We start from the raw sequence: 16438 nt of genomic DNA on the forward strand, positions 1-16438 counted from the left end.
GGTTTGTATAGTTAGTAAAATATAAATTATTTTCAAATGTCATATGTCTGGCACATATACAAACCCATACGCTGTTTACGTGGAGACTTAATCCATGGTGGGTGGAAGTCTAAAAACCAACTGGCTGGTGACTGTCCAAGGGTGTTGCTCTATGCTTTGCACGAGCTGTTTAGAGGCACTCTGTCACCTCCTTAACTCTGAGAGATAATGGCCTGGGCAATTGGAAGTAGGTGTAAGAATTTAGCAATGTGACTTGACCAGTTAAGCGTAAAAATTGGAGCTAAACTCCGCACTTAACCTAGACATTGCCTGACTCCACCAAGCTTGGAGATTGAGGACATAACAAATATATACACATATATCAGGTTACACAAGGGACAATAGTACCCATCTGCAGTTAAAGAGGTCAGTTTGCAGAGTTCCTCAAATGCTGAAACCCCAAGAGAGGGGAGAAAGCAATAGGAAGTGGCCAGTCACTCTTTCATTCAAATCTTACTAGCGGGTAACGTCTGCCCTTAACCGACTGCTACTTGTCCTACAAGGGAGTCGAGGTGTTATCGACCACGTTATGTGCAGCTACCATAGGTCCTAAGGTAAAAATATCTAGGTTCCTGTGGGTTATGTCTTACATGTAGTGGACGATGAACGTGGTTCACCATTTGCACGTACCCACTTGTAGTGCCTGCTTCACAGGAAAATCTCTTTTGAACACCAGGGATGTGCTGACACCCGACATCGTGTGCTACGGGTCAACGGCCGAAAGAAGAGGAGCCTGGTTGTATGGCTTGATCAATCACTTGCCTAATCCAGGAAGAGATAGTTCTTCATGATCTCACTCTTGACGCATCCTGTGCTTACGAACAGCCTGCTCATCTGCGGGCGAGCTCTGGTAGTTCTTTTAAGATATTTTCCCAGCACCCTACAGGGCAGAGTAACAGTTGATCTGGGTCATCTGTTATAGAACGGAGACTCAATCCGGAAGGGCACATATCTAAGATCCGCTACAACCAGATTTTGAGTCAGCCACAAACTCAGGGATGAAACAGTGTCACTTGGCCCCACCCCCTTGACTGGGCTATGTAGTAGGAAAGACCATATAGCTTGCCGACTATCTATGCAAAGGTCAGGGCCAACAGGAAAACCATCTTCAAAGTCAAGTCACGATCTGACACACAACAGAGAGGATCATTAAGGCACTCCTTTTAGAGAACGTAGTACTTGACCACATTCCAAGGAGGATGTCCGACTTCTGACTAGGGGCAGGTGCACTCGAAGTTCCTTATGAGGAGAGAAAATTCCATCGAGAAGGAAATATTGACTCCGCTCAGTCTGAAAGCGAGGCTCAAGGCTGAGCAATAGCCTTTCACCGCTGAGACCGAGCAGTTTTTCCTCAGAGGTAGAACAAAAACTGCTATCATTGTCGTGGCCTGGTGGTACTGTCCTTGCCTGGTGATTGCCAGACTAGGCTTTGAGTCCCGCTCAAACTCGTGTTTCTTTGGTCGCTGTAACCTCACCTTTCTTGTAAGCTAAGGATGCGGTTTGGAGGAGCCTATAGGTCTATCTGCTGAGTCATCAGCAGCCGTTGCCTGGCCCTCCTTTGTCATAGCTTAGAGGAAGAAGGGGCTTGGGCGCTGATCATATGTACATATGGTCAGTCTCTAGGGCATTGTCACTGTCCCTTGCCTCTGCCATTCATGAGCGGCCTTTAAGCCTTTAATGGTTTCATTGAGAGGAGCGATACCCTGTCCATGACGCCAACCACAAGAAGGACCACTTTGCCCGATAAAAGGCAGCAGACAACTCCTGGAGGTATCCTGCCATTTGCCACCAGTCTCGAAAAGCCCCTCTTTGTGAGGAGTTGCTGGATAACCTTCAGGCATGAGGTCAAAGTGATGGAATTGATTGATGAAAAATCTTCAAGCGAGGTTGCCTGAGGAGTTATGGAAGTGGAGGGAGCTCTCTCTCTGTGCCTCTTGAGCAGATGCAAGAGGCCCAGAAACAACTCTGCATGTTGTTACAATGGAGCTATCAGGGTCATCAAGAGGATGCCCTGACTAGTTTGTCTTGCCAAATTGCCTGGAGATTTGATACTGAAGAGCAGTACACAGGAAGCATCCAGTTCAGAGACAGCAAAAACAGGTCAATCGGTGGCGAACCACACGGTCAAAACTTTGTGGGCTAACAGTTGTTTCAAAGACCACTCGGAGCTTACTATCCGAGTCCTCTGGCTTAGATTGTCCGCAAGCACATTCTACTTACCCGGGACGAAATCGGCCAAAAGGGTTAACGAGTTGTCTTCCATCTACCTGAGGATTTCTACAGCTAGATGGCAAAGTTGCTGTGAAAAAGTACCTACTTGTTTGTTTATGTGTAACATTATGGTAGTGTTGCTGCTCATCAGCACCACAGAATGACCTGAATGGAGCTGATGGAATTACTCAAGGTCTAGAAAAGCTCCCTTTATTTCCAGGAGGTTTAAAAGGTACTGTTGCTCGGCTTTGGACCAAAGCCCGAATGCCATGAAGTGCAACAGGTCAGCAAATGCATCTGTGAAGAGCATCGATTCCAGGGGAAGAAAGAGAAGGTCTATTCCCCTGATTAATTGATTTAAAGTTTTCAGGCATCCTGACATCTAAGATCATTGATGCCAATCTATTCCCCTGAGGAGGTTGGTGTCTGACATCCACCAACTCAAGTCTCTTTTGTTCTAACTGTATCAGCACCAAGGTCTTTGGCAGATCGAGATAACGAGATCAAAATGTCCTCAGCTACCACCACTGTAGATAACGAGTGTGTAGGCGACCATTGGGGACCAGCTTCTCCAAGGAGGTCATGTGCCCCAGAAGCCTTTGCCAAAGAGCTGCTGTCAAGGTGGCCTGCGAAATAAACGGACAAGCTACCAATTTAATTCTCCCTACTCGTTTTTAAGACGGGAAGACTTTGCCTAGTTCAGTCATTATCCTCATTCCTAGATATACCATCTCTTGCAAAGGTTGTAAGGATAACTTCTCGTAATATACCACGACCCTGGCAAAAAGCGAGAAACCTGTCTCGATAGATGAGAAATGTCCCTCTCGAGTCTGCTACAACTAGCCAATTGTCTAGGTAACACAAGAGACGAATGCCGTTCTTGTGAGCCCAGATGGACACTAGGGTAAAGATCCACGTGAATACCTGGGGTGCTGTAAACAGGCTGGAGCACATCACCTTGAATTGGTATATTTTTCTGCATAATGTGAATCTTAGGTACAGTACTTCCTTGATGATGGATGAATGGGGATTGGAAAGTATGCATCTTTGAGGTCTAATAATATCATGAAGTCTTCTGGTCTGACGGCCTGCCTGACTGTCTGGGCCGTCTCCATCTTGTACAGGAGAGCTCCTTCTCTAGCATGGTCTGGACTTCGGCCTGAAGGGGCTGTCCCTTGGCGGATCACTTCGTGTAGGAACTTGACATCGTCGGATGGAGGATCAGAGGAGGGTGAGAAAGCATGAATGGGACAATGTATCCCTCTCTGACCATGGAGACTGACCAGTCTACGGCCCGGTGGAGAATCCACCTCCACCAATTTCTCGGCAGGCATCTCCACACTGGCAGACTGGATGGGGAAATGCTCTACCTAGGGAGAGCATCCACATTTCCCTCTCTTGCTGCCTCTGACCCACTTGGAGCCCCTAGGTCGAAAAGGCTGCTTGGGAACTTGTGGTTGTGCTACCTGCTTCTGCAACTGAGAACCTTTCTTGGAACCCTGGTGCTTCGTAGGGGACAATCTCTGCAGTGGTAATACTGCGTAGTAAGGGTGAGAAGTCATAGCCCTATGGAGGAGGGAGTCCTGATTCGCCTTTCTCCATCCGTCTGCCACTGCCTCCACGTTAAAGTAGGAACGTCCGTCCATTGAAGAGTTGCACGACTTCGTTGTCTCTTTTCTCGGCACCTGTCTCTGAAATTTTGAGATAACTGTATTGCGCCTTCTCAAAATTCAGTTGATCCACTGGTTGACTATGTTCTGTATCAGGAACTCAAGTCCTGGCACCTGAGATGAGGAAGGCTGATATATCCTCCCTCTTCTGAGCAGTGGAGAAATCTTCATTCTTAACGAGATTACAAGGAACTCTATATCTTCTAGAATTAGACAGGAAATTGAGAGCCATGCAACCAGGCCTCTTATCTTCCAGTCGTCATCCCCATGCTCATGAAGCCAGGAGTGTCAGCACATTCCTGTCATTTAAAAGAATTTTCTGTTGCAGGTGTTACAAGCGGGCGTGTGGAAACAGCAAACAACGGCCACTACTCACTATCTGCAAGATATAACCCACAGGAATCTAGATACAATTACCTTAGATCCTGTGGCGGCTGCACAAAACGTGGTCAATATCACATCAACTCCCTTGTAGGATAAGTAGCAGTTGGTTGAGGGCAGATGTTACCGGCAAATAAGACTAGAATAAATGTGCGAGTGACTGGCCACTTCCTATTTAATTCTCCCCTCCCTTGGAGCTCAGCATCCAAGGAACTATGCAAGCTGACCTCTTCTGACAATAGGAGGATACCATGCTCCTTGTGCAACCTGATATATGCATATATATTTGTTATGTCCCCGTCCTCCATGTGAGGTGGAGTCAGGTAATATCTAGGTTAAGTGAGTGATTTAGCTCCAATTTTACACTTACCTGGTCAAGTCACATTGCTAAATTCTAAGCTAGCATCAATTGTCCAGGACGTCCTCCTTTCAGGATCACGAGGTGTCAGGGTTCCCTATAAACAGCTCTTGCATAGCACAAAGGGACACCCCGGGATAGTCTCCAGCCAGTTGGTTTTAGGCGCTTTCCCCCCCACCATGGGGTAAGTCTCCTATGTAAAGAGCATAAGGTTTGTATCTGTAAGGACAAATCACAAATTTGGAATAATTTGTATTTTTCTTAACTTTACAAACCTGAAACGCTTTACACATACTGGTCCCGCCATCACCTTCCCTCAAAAGTTTTTCCACAATTACAAAGTCACATTTGTTTACTAGTGCTTGTTTGAGCTGGGTAGTTGGTCTACCACCACTACCTTCCTCCGCTAACTAGCAGAGGGTAGTTACACCTCGCAAAACTATAAACGCTGGATTCAGCTATCGGCGAAATAATACTCCTTTGTAAAGAGCATAAGTTTTGTATCTTGTGTTAGAAAAACTACAAATTTAAAAATAACTTGTATTCATTGCTAACTATACAAACCTAAGTCATTTAAAAGAGCTTACAGGCAATCATTAAGGTACGAGCATCCAATTTACAAACGCAAATTACAGCAAGGTAAAAATGTGTCCATAAGCTCCGTGGAGTTTTAACTATGAAATTAGAGCCACTCCTGACTGGTTCCCAATAGCACCACTGCCACACAGGCAGGGCAGCACTAACCAGCTTTATTAAAAATCCATTGGGTTTGCTAATGTGATCATTGTAGCTTTTTCTGTGCATTATAAGAAGTATTGGAAAGAAGTGAAGAGAGTAAGGAAGTCTGGTTCGAGAATTGACGAGACAGTGAAAGATGGCAATGAAAGATTCTTAAAAGGAGAGGAGGAAAGGAAAAGGTGGGCGGAATATTTTGAAAGTTTACTGAATGTTGAGGATAATAGGGAGGCAGATATAATTGCTGTTGCAGGTGTTGAGGTGCCGGTGATGGAAGATGAGAATGAGAGAGAGATTACAAGAGAGGAAGTGAGGAGAGCACTAGATGAAACGAGATTAGGAAAAGCACTTGGTATGGTTAGTCTGAAAACTGAGATGTTAAAGGAAGGGGGTGTGACTGTACTTTAATGGTTGGTGGGATTGTTTAATATGTGTTTTATGTTATCAATGGTACCAATAGATTAGGTTTGTGCGTGTATTGTACCACTATATAAGGGTAAGAGATGTGCATGAGTGTTACAATTCAAGGGGTATTAGTTTGTTGAGTGTGGCTGGAAATGTGTATGGTAGAGTACTGATTAATAGGATTAAGGATAAAACAGAGAATGCAATCTTAGAAGTACAGGGTGGTTTTAGAAGAGGTAGGGGATGTATGAATAAGATTTTTACAGAGGCAGATATGCAAAAAATATTTAGCAAAAGGTAAGGAGGTGTATGTTGCATTTATGGATCTAGAGAAAGCGTATGATCGAGTTGATAGGGAAGCGATGTGGAGTGTGATGAAGTTATATGGAATTGGTGGAAGGTTGTTCCAAGCCGTGAAAGTTTCTACAAAGGTAGTAAAGCGTGTGTTAGGATAGGATATGAAGTGAACGATTGGTTTTCAGTGAGAGTGGGGCTGAGACAGGGATGTGTGATGTTGCCATGGTTGTTTAACATGACAAATTTCTAGATAATTTGTATTTTTCCTAACTATACAAACCTTTGCTATTTATTAGGGGTTATGCTTTTGGCGGAGCTGAAATGACGAGCCATTAAAATTTTGTGAGGGTTAACTACCCACACCGCTAGTTAGCGGAGGGTGGGGGGGGGGTAGCTTGCTACCAGTCCCGTTCACACACACCTGTGATTTACCTCACTTTGCTTGGAGGTAGGACTTCAAGGGGGATAGGGCTGGTGGGCAAGTTTGTATAAATAGCTAAGGTTTGTATAGTTAGGAAAAATGATATTTTCATAAAATAAATTTCTTAACATACTTACCTGGTAGTTATATATACTGTATAGCTTAGTCCCTGATGTTACGGCAGAATTTCAAAACTCGCGGCAATCGCCGATTGGGTAGCCAGGTGTACCACCAGTGCGCCCTCTACCCAGGTACCTGGAACCATTCCAACTATTCCTCAGATCTTCCATGCCCTTAGGTCTCTAGAGGGAAGGAGGGTGGGAATTAAATTATATATAACTACAGTACCAGGTAAGTATGTTCAAAAATTTATTTTATTATGAAAATATCATTTTTAAACATCTGACTTACCTGGTAGTTATATATATAGCTGATTGACACCTTTGGTGGAGGGTCAGAGACAGCCAACATTGTTGGAATTTACCTAAGAGTTAATAAACACGCTTAAGGGTTCGTACCTGTTAAGGAAGCTGACTTCAATGAATTCCTGCCTCATTATGTCCGCTTTCCTTAAGAGATCCAGCGATCCACCCAGGGGGCTGAAGACCTCTAGGAGCTGTCAAACCGGTGTATAACCTCTATGTGACAGGACCTCCTCCAATACCCTTGTTCCGGGCACTCCCAAGGAACAAACTGACCACCTGACTACAAATCAATGATTGTGGAAGACTGCGTCCAATCTCCACAAAAAACCATAAAAATACAACAGTTCCAAGGGAAGAAAAAAGGTATTAGGTTACAGGAATGTAGTGGTAGATCCTTTCACCACCACTGCACTCGCTGCTACGAATGGTCCCAGGGTGTAGTAGTTCTCATAAAGAGTCTGGACTTGTTTCCGATAGTGAGAGGCGAACACAGATTTGCGCCTCCAGAATGTCATGTCCATGATGCTCTGCAAAGACCTATTTTGCTTGAAGGCTACAGACATTGCCACAGCTCTAACCTCATGTGCCTTGACCTTCAAAAGCTTGAGGTCCGTCTCACTACAATGTGAATGAGCCTCCCTTATTAAGAGCCTGATGAAGAAGTATAGCGCGTTCTTAGACATCTGTAGCGAAGGTTTCTTGACTGAGCACCAAAGTGCTTCTAACTTACCCCGTAAATTCTTCGTTCTTTCCAGGTAGAACTTCAGGGCTCTTACTAGACACAGGACCTTCTCTAACTCCTCTCCAACCAAATCCGAAAGGTTCGGAATCTCAAAAGCCTTGGGCCAGGGTTGTGAAGGGCGTTCGTTCTTAGCAAGAAAACCTAGCTGTAAGGAGCAGATAGCCTTGCTATCTCTAAAGCCTACATTTTTGTTGAAGGCATGAATTTCACTGACCCTTTTTGCTGTTGCCAAACTGACCAAAAAGAGTCTTCATGGTGAGGTCCTTTAACGAGGCTGAATATAAAGGTTCGAACCTGCTACTCATTAGGAACTTCAGGACTATGTCTAGATTCCAAGCTGGCGAATCCTGATGTCGTTTCAAAGGATTTGAGAAGGTCCTGGAGATCTTTATTATTAGACAGGTCCAAATTCCTATGTCTGAAGATGGCCGCTAACATACTCCTGTATCCCTTGATGGTTGAGGTCGAAAACTTACGCTTCCTTCTAAGGTACAGAAGGAAGTCAGCTATCTGAGTCATAGAGGTACTGGAAGAGGAAACAGTTGTCTCTGCACCATTCTCTAAAAACCTCCCACTTGGATTGGTGGAAGACCTCCTTGCTCTCGCAATCACCCTAGCTGCTTCCTTCAAAAAACCTATAGCTCTCGTGAGTTTTTCAATGGTCTGAAGGCAGTTAGATGTAGAGCTTGGAGGTTTTGATGGTACCTTTCCAAGTGGGGTTGTTTGAGTAGATCTACTCTCAAAGGGAGGCTTCTTGGTGTGTCCACCATCCATTCCAGTACTTCTGTGAACCACTCTCTTGTGGGCCAAAAGGGGGCCACTAGAGTCATTCTGGTTCCCTCGTGCGACACGAATTTTTGCATCTCTTTGTGCACAATCTTGAATGGTGGAAACGCGTACACGTCCAGGTGGGACCAGTCCATGAGGAAATTGTCGATGTGAACTGCTTCGGGATCTGGCACTGGGGAACAGTAAGTCTCCAGTCTCTTCGTCTTCATAGTTGCGAACAGGTCTATACAAGGACGACCCCAAGTCTGCCACAGGTTCTTGCAGACTTCCTGATGAGGCATCCATTCTGTAGACTAAGACTTGACCCTTTCTGCTCAGACTGTCTGCCATCTCGTTTCTTTCCCCTTGAATAAATCTTGTTACTAGGGTTACATTCCTTTCTCTTGCCCCATAAAGGAGCTCTCTCGCAGTCTCGTAAAGGGACCTCGAGTGGGTTCCGCCTTGCTTGCCTATGTAGGCCAACGCTGTAGTGTTGTCGGAGTTGACCTGTACCACTCTGTTCAGGACTGACCCTTCGAAGCCTTTGAGGGCTAACAGGAAGGTTTATGTGGAGGATCTCCTGATCTTTTGTCCAGGAACCCGAGATCTCCAACTTTCCCAGTGTTGCTCCCAACCCCGAGTACGAGGCGTCGGAACACAGCACAAGGTCTGGGTTCCTCTGTTCCAGAAAAAGACCCTCTTAAAGTTTGACGGGGTCGTTCCACTACTGAAGGCATCGCTTTGTGGATTCTGAAATGGGGATACACTTTGTCTCCAGCTCCATTCTCCTGTCCCAATGTAGATTGAGGTGGAACTGAAGAGGGCGAAGATTCAGTCTTCCCAGGGAGACAAACTGCTCCAACAAGGAAAGGGTTCCCAGTAGACTCATCCAATCCCTCGCAGAACACTTTCACTTCCCTAGAAAGCATTGAAGTTTCACCAGGGCTTGTTCCGTCCTTGAGGCAGACGGAAAAGCCCGAAAAAACTTGACTCCGAATCTCCATCCCCAAGTACAGAATCTCTTGGGATGGTGTCAGTTGTGACTTGTCCCTGTTTATCAGAAGACCCAGATCTTCTGATAACTTCAACGTCACCTGCAGATCCTCCAGGCAGCGATCGTAGGAATGAGCTCTGAGGAGCCAGTCGTCCAAATACAGGGAGGCTCTGATACCTCTCGAATGCAGCATTCCCGCTACATTTGACATTAACTTTGTAAAGATTTGAGGCGCGGTGCTTAGGCCAAAACAAAGAGCTCGAAACTGGAAAACTTCCTCTTTGTACATGAACCTCAGGTATTTCTTGAAGTTCGGATGGATGGGGATGTGAAAATACGCATCCTTAAGGTCTAAAGAGACCATCCAGTCGTACTTTCTGACTGCTGCTAGGACTGATTTTGTTGCCTCCATAGTGAACTATGTCTTCTGTACGAAGACGTTGAGTGCACTTACATTCAGGACTGGTCTCCATTCCCCGAGTTCTTGGGAACCAGGAACAAGCGGTTGTAAAATCCTGGAGACCGTAAATCTCGCACCCTCTCTATTGCCTCCTTCTCTAATAAGAGAGACATTTGCTGTTGCATCGCCTGTATCTTTGATTCCTCTCTATCTGGCCGAAAGGTCTATCTGAGTTACTACTAAAGGACGTTTTCCTAGGAAAGGGATTTTGTATCCCTCCTTGAGTAACTGAACGGACCAAAGGTCTGCTCCCCTCCTCTCCCATACTTGCCAGAAGTTGGTTAACCTGGCTCCTACTGCTGTCTGAAGGCGAATGCAGTCAGACCCTGCTTCGCCCTGGTCTCGAGCCTCTCCTCTTCGCTCTCCTTCCCTCGGGTCTAGTACTACCCCTGCTGAATGTTTTCCCCTGAAAGGGCTGAGAAAACTGATGGGATGGTGTTTCCTCCTTAAGCTTGCCACTTGAGAAGGATGTAGGCAGAACCTTCCTTGCTGTCTTAGACACCAAATCCTGTGTGGCCTTTTGGGCTAACGCGTCAAGAGACTTCTCTGACCAGCTCTTGTGGGAAAAGGGACGAAGAAAGAGGTGCATACAGGAACTCCGACTTCTGGATGGGTGTAACCCCATTTGCCAGAAAAGCGCACATTTGGGCTCTTTTCTTAAGAACACCCGCCGAGAAAAGAGCCGCTAGCTCGTTGGACCCGTCTCTCAAGGCTTTGTCCATGCAAGACATAACGTGGACGAGGCCTTCTGTGTCCACATCCTTCAATGCATACACCTTTTTCCCCAAGGCTCCCAGAGTCCAGTCGAGGAAATTAAACACCTCAAAGGCTCTGAAAATTACTTTGAGAAGGTGATCCAACTCCGAAGTCGACCAAAACACTTTGGTTCTCCTCATGGCTGTCCGACGAGGGGTGTCCACCAGACTCGAGAAGTCCCCTTGGGCAGAGGCAGGGTCTCCCAGGCCGAGAGCTTCTCCAGTCTCGTACCAAACGCACGATCTGGATGCTAATCTGGCCGGGGGGAAAAGAAAAAAAGTTTTTCCCTGGTCCTTCTCAGATTGCATCCAGTCCCCCATCATCTTTAAGGCTCTCTTAGATGAGCGAGACAACACCATCTTCATAAAAAGTGATTCCTTCTAAGCCTTCCCGAGCGTAAACTCTGAAGGCGGGGAACGAGGAGCAGCAGGAACAAAATTATCAGGAAAAACTTCAGAAAAAACTCATGAGTTTCTTTAAATTCGCCGACGAATGTTGGTTCTTCTTCTGAAGGCCTCTATTCGAAGTAGAGACGTCCTGCCTTCCTTAGAGTCAACTCCTTTTTATCATGACTTCTGGCTTCATGGCGTCCAATATCATAACACCTGGCATCACAGTGTTCCAACACTTGACGCTCGGAACCATGACGTCCGCGATCTCGACGCTCGGTTTCATGACGTCCGAGGTTTTGACGCTCGGCGTCCCGACGTCCAACCCCTTGACGCTCGGCGTCATGATTTCCAGTTTCCCGACGCTTGGCATGATGTTCCTCCTCTCGACGTCACGACCCTCTCGACACTTAGCTTTCTGACACTTGGCGTCAAGACGTGAAGATTTTTGACGCTCGGCGTCTTGGTGAGCCACTCTTTTCTTGTCTGCGGGCTGGTAGACCTTCATGAGGGAGGAGAGTTTCTGCTGCATATCTTCCAGTACACTTAGTTTCGGATCAACTTGCTGTTGTGGACAAACAGGAGACGCTGCTTCCTCAACTAGTTCTCCCTCCACGTCGCTCAAGGAAACCACAGAAGGTTCAGGGGACGAGTACCAATCCGAAGGGAGAGGAGGAGCATGCACAGAGGTCATGCCAGCCTCTGATAAACGTTTTCCAACCGATGGGGATGGCCGCCTGACATCTTCCGACTTCCTTCTATCTCCTACCGACGTAGATGGGCGCTTGGCAGGAGAACTTTCCTCGGAGCAGGAAGGAAACCGCTCCGGACTGCTCCAATGGCTGCAACCTGGCGCCTGAGGCGTCATAACACGACGCTGCTCAACAGCGGAGATCTTCCTCTTCAGAGGTCTCGATGCAAGACGCCAGCCCCTTCCGACGAAGACGAAAGCACTTTTACCTCGCCTTTCCCATGGCGAGGGCGAGCGTCAACAGGTACACTCGAGGGGACGACTGCTCGGGCGCTAATGCCTCTCGCCTCTTTTCGCCTGTCGACATTCCTTCTCCTAGGGGTTGGGGAGCTTGGAAGAGGTCTAGGGCTAGGAGAATGACAGGTCCGAGCTGCCGCACCCTCCACTGCACTGATTAATTTCATTGACCCTTAAGCATTGACACTTGCACTCTAACTCCTTCACATCAGACCATAATATAGTCCTGTCCACTGCGAGCGACTCCACTCTCTCGCCCAGGGCTTGAATGGCCACCATCAAGTCCTTCAGAGTTGGTTCATTAGGTTTAACAGTAGTGGGATCTGGAACTACCACTACAGGGGAAGGATCAATAGATTCGTTGACACGGGGAGGGGAACAATCCCTAGAAGAACGAGATAAACTTTTACTTCTCCTGATCCTATCCCTTTCAATCTTACGAGTGTAGCGGTCATACTCCAACCACTCACTCTCAGACAAAATAACATATTCATTACAACGATCATCCAACTCACAACCTTTACCTCTACATTTCACACATATGGAGTGGGGATCAACAGAGGCTTTAGCAAGCCGGGTCTTACAACCTCTCACACACCTTCTAATACTCGAAGAAGAGTCGGACATTATGAAAAATTGAAAGAGATCAAAACAAGTAAGGGTCAAAACAACAATATCTAATCGGGTCCAAGAAAATTCCAAAAAACAAATCCAAAACGAGCGATAACCAAAGCCAAATTGTACTTCACCAAAATAACTGCAATTAACACAGGCTACAATGAGCGAAATTACAACGATGTCACCGGTGAGGCAGCAGGGAAGATCTGAGGAATAGTTGGAATGGTTCCAGGTACCTGGGTAGAGGGCGCACTGGTGGTACACCTGGCTACCCAATCGGCCATTACCGCGAGTTTTGAAATTCTGCCGTGATGTCAGGGACTAAGCTATATATATAACTACCAGGCAAGTCAGATGTTTAAAAATACAAATTATCTACGAATTTGTCATTTGTTCCGTAACTGGAATACAAACCACGCTATTTATTAGGGGTGACTCACCCATTAGGAAGGGTGGACATCCCTGCCAATCTGGCTTTTGGCTTTACTCGGGGGCTCCTTATCTGAGTATGTTAGTACTAAAAAAATAAGGAGTCCCTGCCCTCGCTAAAACCTTGCTACGCAAGGACCGCAGCCTACACAAGCTGTGTGTTGAGACATGCAGAAGAGTGAGTATCTAGGTAAAGTTATTCTGAGTCTATTGTAGGAAAAACCTGATGTAACCAAGACTTTCCCAATACCACCTCGCCAGGGTATGGGGATGCAACAATATTAGCTTAATACTAGGTACACAAGGGAGCATGGTTTACCTGCAGTGGTTTGAGGTCAGCTTATGCTGAGAACCCAGGATGCTGCTTTCCCCACGAGAGGGTGAAGAAAAGAATAAGAGCCAGTCAAATCTTTTCATTCACGCTGACTAAAACCAGGTAACAGTGCCCTCAACCTTCTGCTACTTGTCCAATAAGGAGCTTGAGGTATACAACCAGCTATTGTGCAGCCACCACCGGACCGATAGAGATGGTATTGAGCTCCTGTGGGTCACGTCTTGCAGGAGAAAGGTTGTGAAAGTCACCTGGAGCACTCACATCCTTTCTTGTAAAACCTGCGTCACAGAGTAATCTGCTAAGAAGGACCAGGGGCATAGCTATGCACCTGACATCGTAAGCCGTCATGTTGAGATGATGTTTTGGTGATCCTCCTCTAGTCTCTCCCAGTGCTGAAGACAAGAGAAGGGACCAGGGTGGGCTGTTGCCGTTTTCTTGAGGTATAGTCTCATACCTTACCCTGGGTACATTAACAGATGATCTGGATCGTCCGTTACCGAGTGGAGACTTGTGTAGGATCCGTCACCTCTGGAGACTGTGTCTGGCGACATACTCAGGGACGAAACTGAACATTGCCTTTTGCCCTTCACATTAATGGGCGATGTGGAAAGAGAGACCATGAAGTTCCTTGACTCGTATGGTTGCTGTCAGAGTGCATAGGAACATTGTCTTTTCAAATCAGGTGAAAATTTGTTGACTGGTGAAGTGGAACATGAGGTATCTTTAGAGATCGGAGAATTTGAACCATGTTCCGAGAGGAAGGTCTCAATTCCGACTGGAGAAAGGCAAGTTGTAAGTCCGTATGAGTTAGGAAAGGTCTGTCGATGAGAGGATGTCCCTTCCTTTCAGTTTGAAAGTGAAGGATCATGGTTGAGTGATCATCTTTACCTGTTGAAACTGAATAGGGGGTCTTTTCCTCTTGTATAAACTCGAGGATTCCGCTATTGCTGGAATAGAGGTATTGAGTGGAGAGACACACTTTCACATGACACCAACCACAAAAGATGTTGTACTGCCTGGTAGACTGATGCTGAGGAATTCCACAGATATCTAGACAACCTTTTCGCAAAAGAGGTACTGGGTAGTCTCCAGGCGTACAATCATAGCAAAGCTATAGCTTGTGGTAGGTGTCGAAGTGGGTTGTCTGTGACGTGGAGAGGGTTCTCTTGCGAGAGACTATCACGAGCTGCAAAAGGTTAGGAAACCATTCTGCCTAATGCCATAGCGGAGCTACGAGAGTCCTTGAGAAGCTGACCTATGTTCTAGCCTTCTTGAGTTTCCTTCTCCAGACAAAACAGGGACGAGACGTAAACGTCATTGTTGTACCCACCGTTGTTGGCATGTTAATTGCCAGAGAGCCTTGGGGTCTAGGACTGGGGAGCAACGATAGCCTGAGGTTCAGGAGCGTTACGAACAGATCCCTAGTTGGAGGACCCCGTAAAGTCGGGACTTTGTTAGCTACAAGGCGATCCAAAGACCATTCGGTATACCTTATCCGAGATACTGTGCACACATTGTCGGCGAGCACATTCCTCTAGTCTGGAATGAAGCGGGCTGATAGGGGCACCGAACGGACTTTGGCCCATCTTAGTGTTTGTACTGTTAGATGGGAAGAGGCTAAGAGCAAGTTCCTTCTTGCTTGCCGATGTGAGCCTCTATGTGGTGTGTGGTATTGTCGCCCATCACATCACTGACTGGTCTGTTAGGAACCAATGAGGCTGCTGAGGGACTGGAAAGTTAGCCTTCATCTCGTAAGGGATTTAAGTGAAGGTACTTTCGGACTCTGTCCAGAGGGTTGAGGTCAAGTGGTGCAGCAGTATGGTCCCTCCTCTCTTCTTTTGATGTGTTCTACGCACAGCATCAAGTCCGAGGGGTGTGGAAGGATGAGAAGGTTATACCGCTCTGTAGATTCTCGCCTGACACCCATCCCTTGAGGTTCGTCCAAACTTCTGGTCTCATGGGGGTCAAAATGTCTGGGGGATCGAGGGCTTGATTTCAGTCAGACTCAAGTCACTCTGGGATAGGAGTTCTTCTTATTTTGAGTTTGCGGAGATTGGTGTCTAGAATCATTCCCAGATACACCAGTCTTCTGGGAGGGAAGTAGAGAAGACTTCCGCAGGTTTACCTTGAACACTGGATCTTGGTAAAAAGACTTCAGAAGTTCCGGTGCTAATGCAAGGTTGCCACCGAGTCTGCTAAGGTCAGTCAGTCGTCCCAAAACGGAGGAGACAGAAGCCGATCCTGTGAGACCAGGATGGGTGTAGTGGAAAGACCGAAGCACAGTGCCCTGAACTGGTGTTTCTTGTTTGTCTAGACTGAATCTTCCAACCTTCCTAGATGGATGGTTTGGGCCTGGAAGTATGTGTCCTTTAGATCCAGTGTGCAAATGAAGACCTGAGGTCTTAGCCCTTGTTCGAACCCCAAAATGTTGTGGACATCGACTCAAAGGGACAGCTCCTTGCGGATCCTTTTGCATGGGAGATTGTTGACGCTGGGGTCTTGACTCGTGGCGTAAAGGATCAGACGCGATACCCTGTGTAAGAATTCTTCCGAGAGAATTCCTTTAACTAACAGAAGGAATGCAATGCTTAGCCCTACCATGTGCCCTGATGGGATTGATGCTATTCCTTAGAATAGAATCAATCTGGCGAATGTTAATCAATGGTTAACGGTTGGGTGTCGTGGTTACTGTGTAGTTGGAGAGTGCTCGCAAGTAGTCCCCTGTCGACAAGCCGTTGATGAGGGTTGTCGATCGTTTGCCGATCACTTTAGTGTGAAGGCGAACGGCCAGTAGTGAGAAGTATGTAGTATACCTTCTGATCTAGGGAACTACGGGCAGAGGTTGACTAGTAAGTCCGAGTCACGAACTGCTGGTGAATTGCCGATGATCGGTGAACGGCGGCCTGAGCCGAGGATGGTAACCGACAGGCAGATGAAGGTCTGGTCAGTCAGCCAATGAGTTGGTAATCTGTTTTGAGAGCCCTGAGAGACAGCAGAATGGTTTAATGGTAGTCAGTT

The 16438-nt window shown here is 46.7% G+C and overlaps 1 protein-coding gene across 1 annotated transcript in view; it reads right to left on the reverse strand.

Moving 5' to 3' along the window:
- Positions 1–16438, reverse strand: part of LOC137652349 (uncharacterized) — a 119544-nt gene that overhangs the window by 53544 nt on the left and 49562 nt on the right. The window lies entirely within an intron of this gene.

This window comes from Palaemon carinicauda, chromosome 13, assembly GCF_036898095.1.
Source record: "Palaemon carinicauda isolate YSFRI2023 chromosome 13, ASM3689809v2, whole genome shotgun sequence".
NCBI lineage: Eukaryota > Metazoa > Arthropoda > Malacostraca > Decapoda > Palaemonidae > Palaemon > Palaemon carinicauda.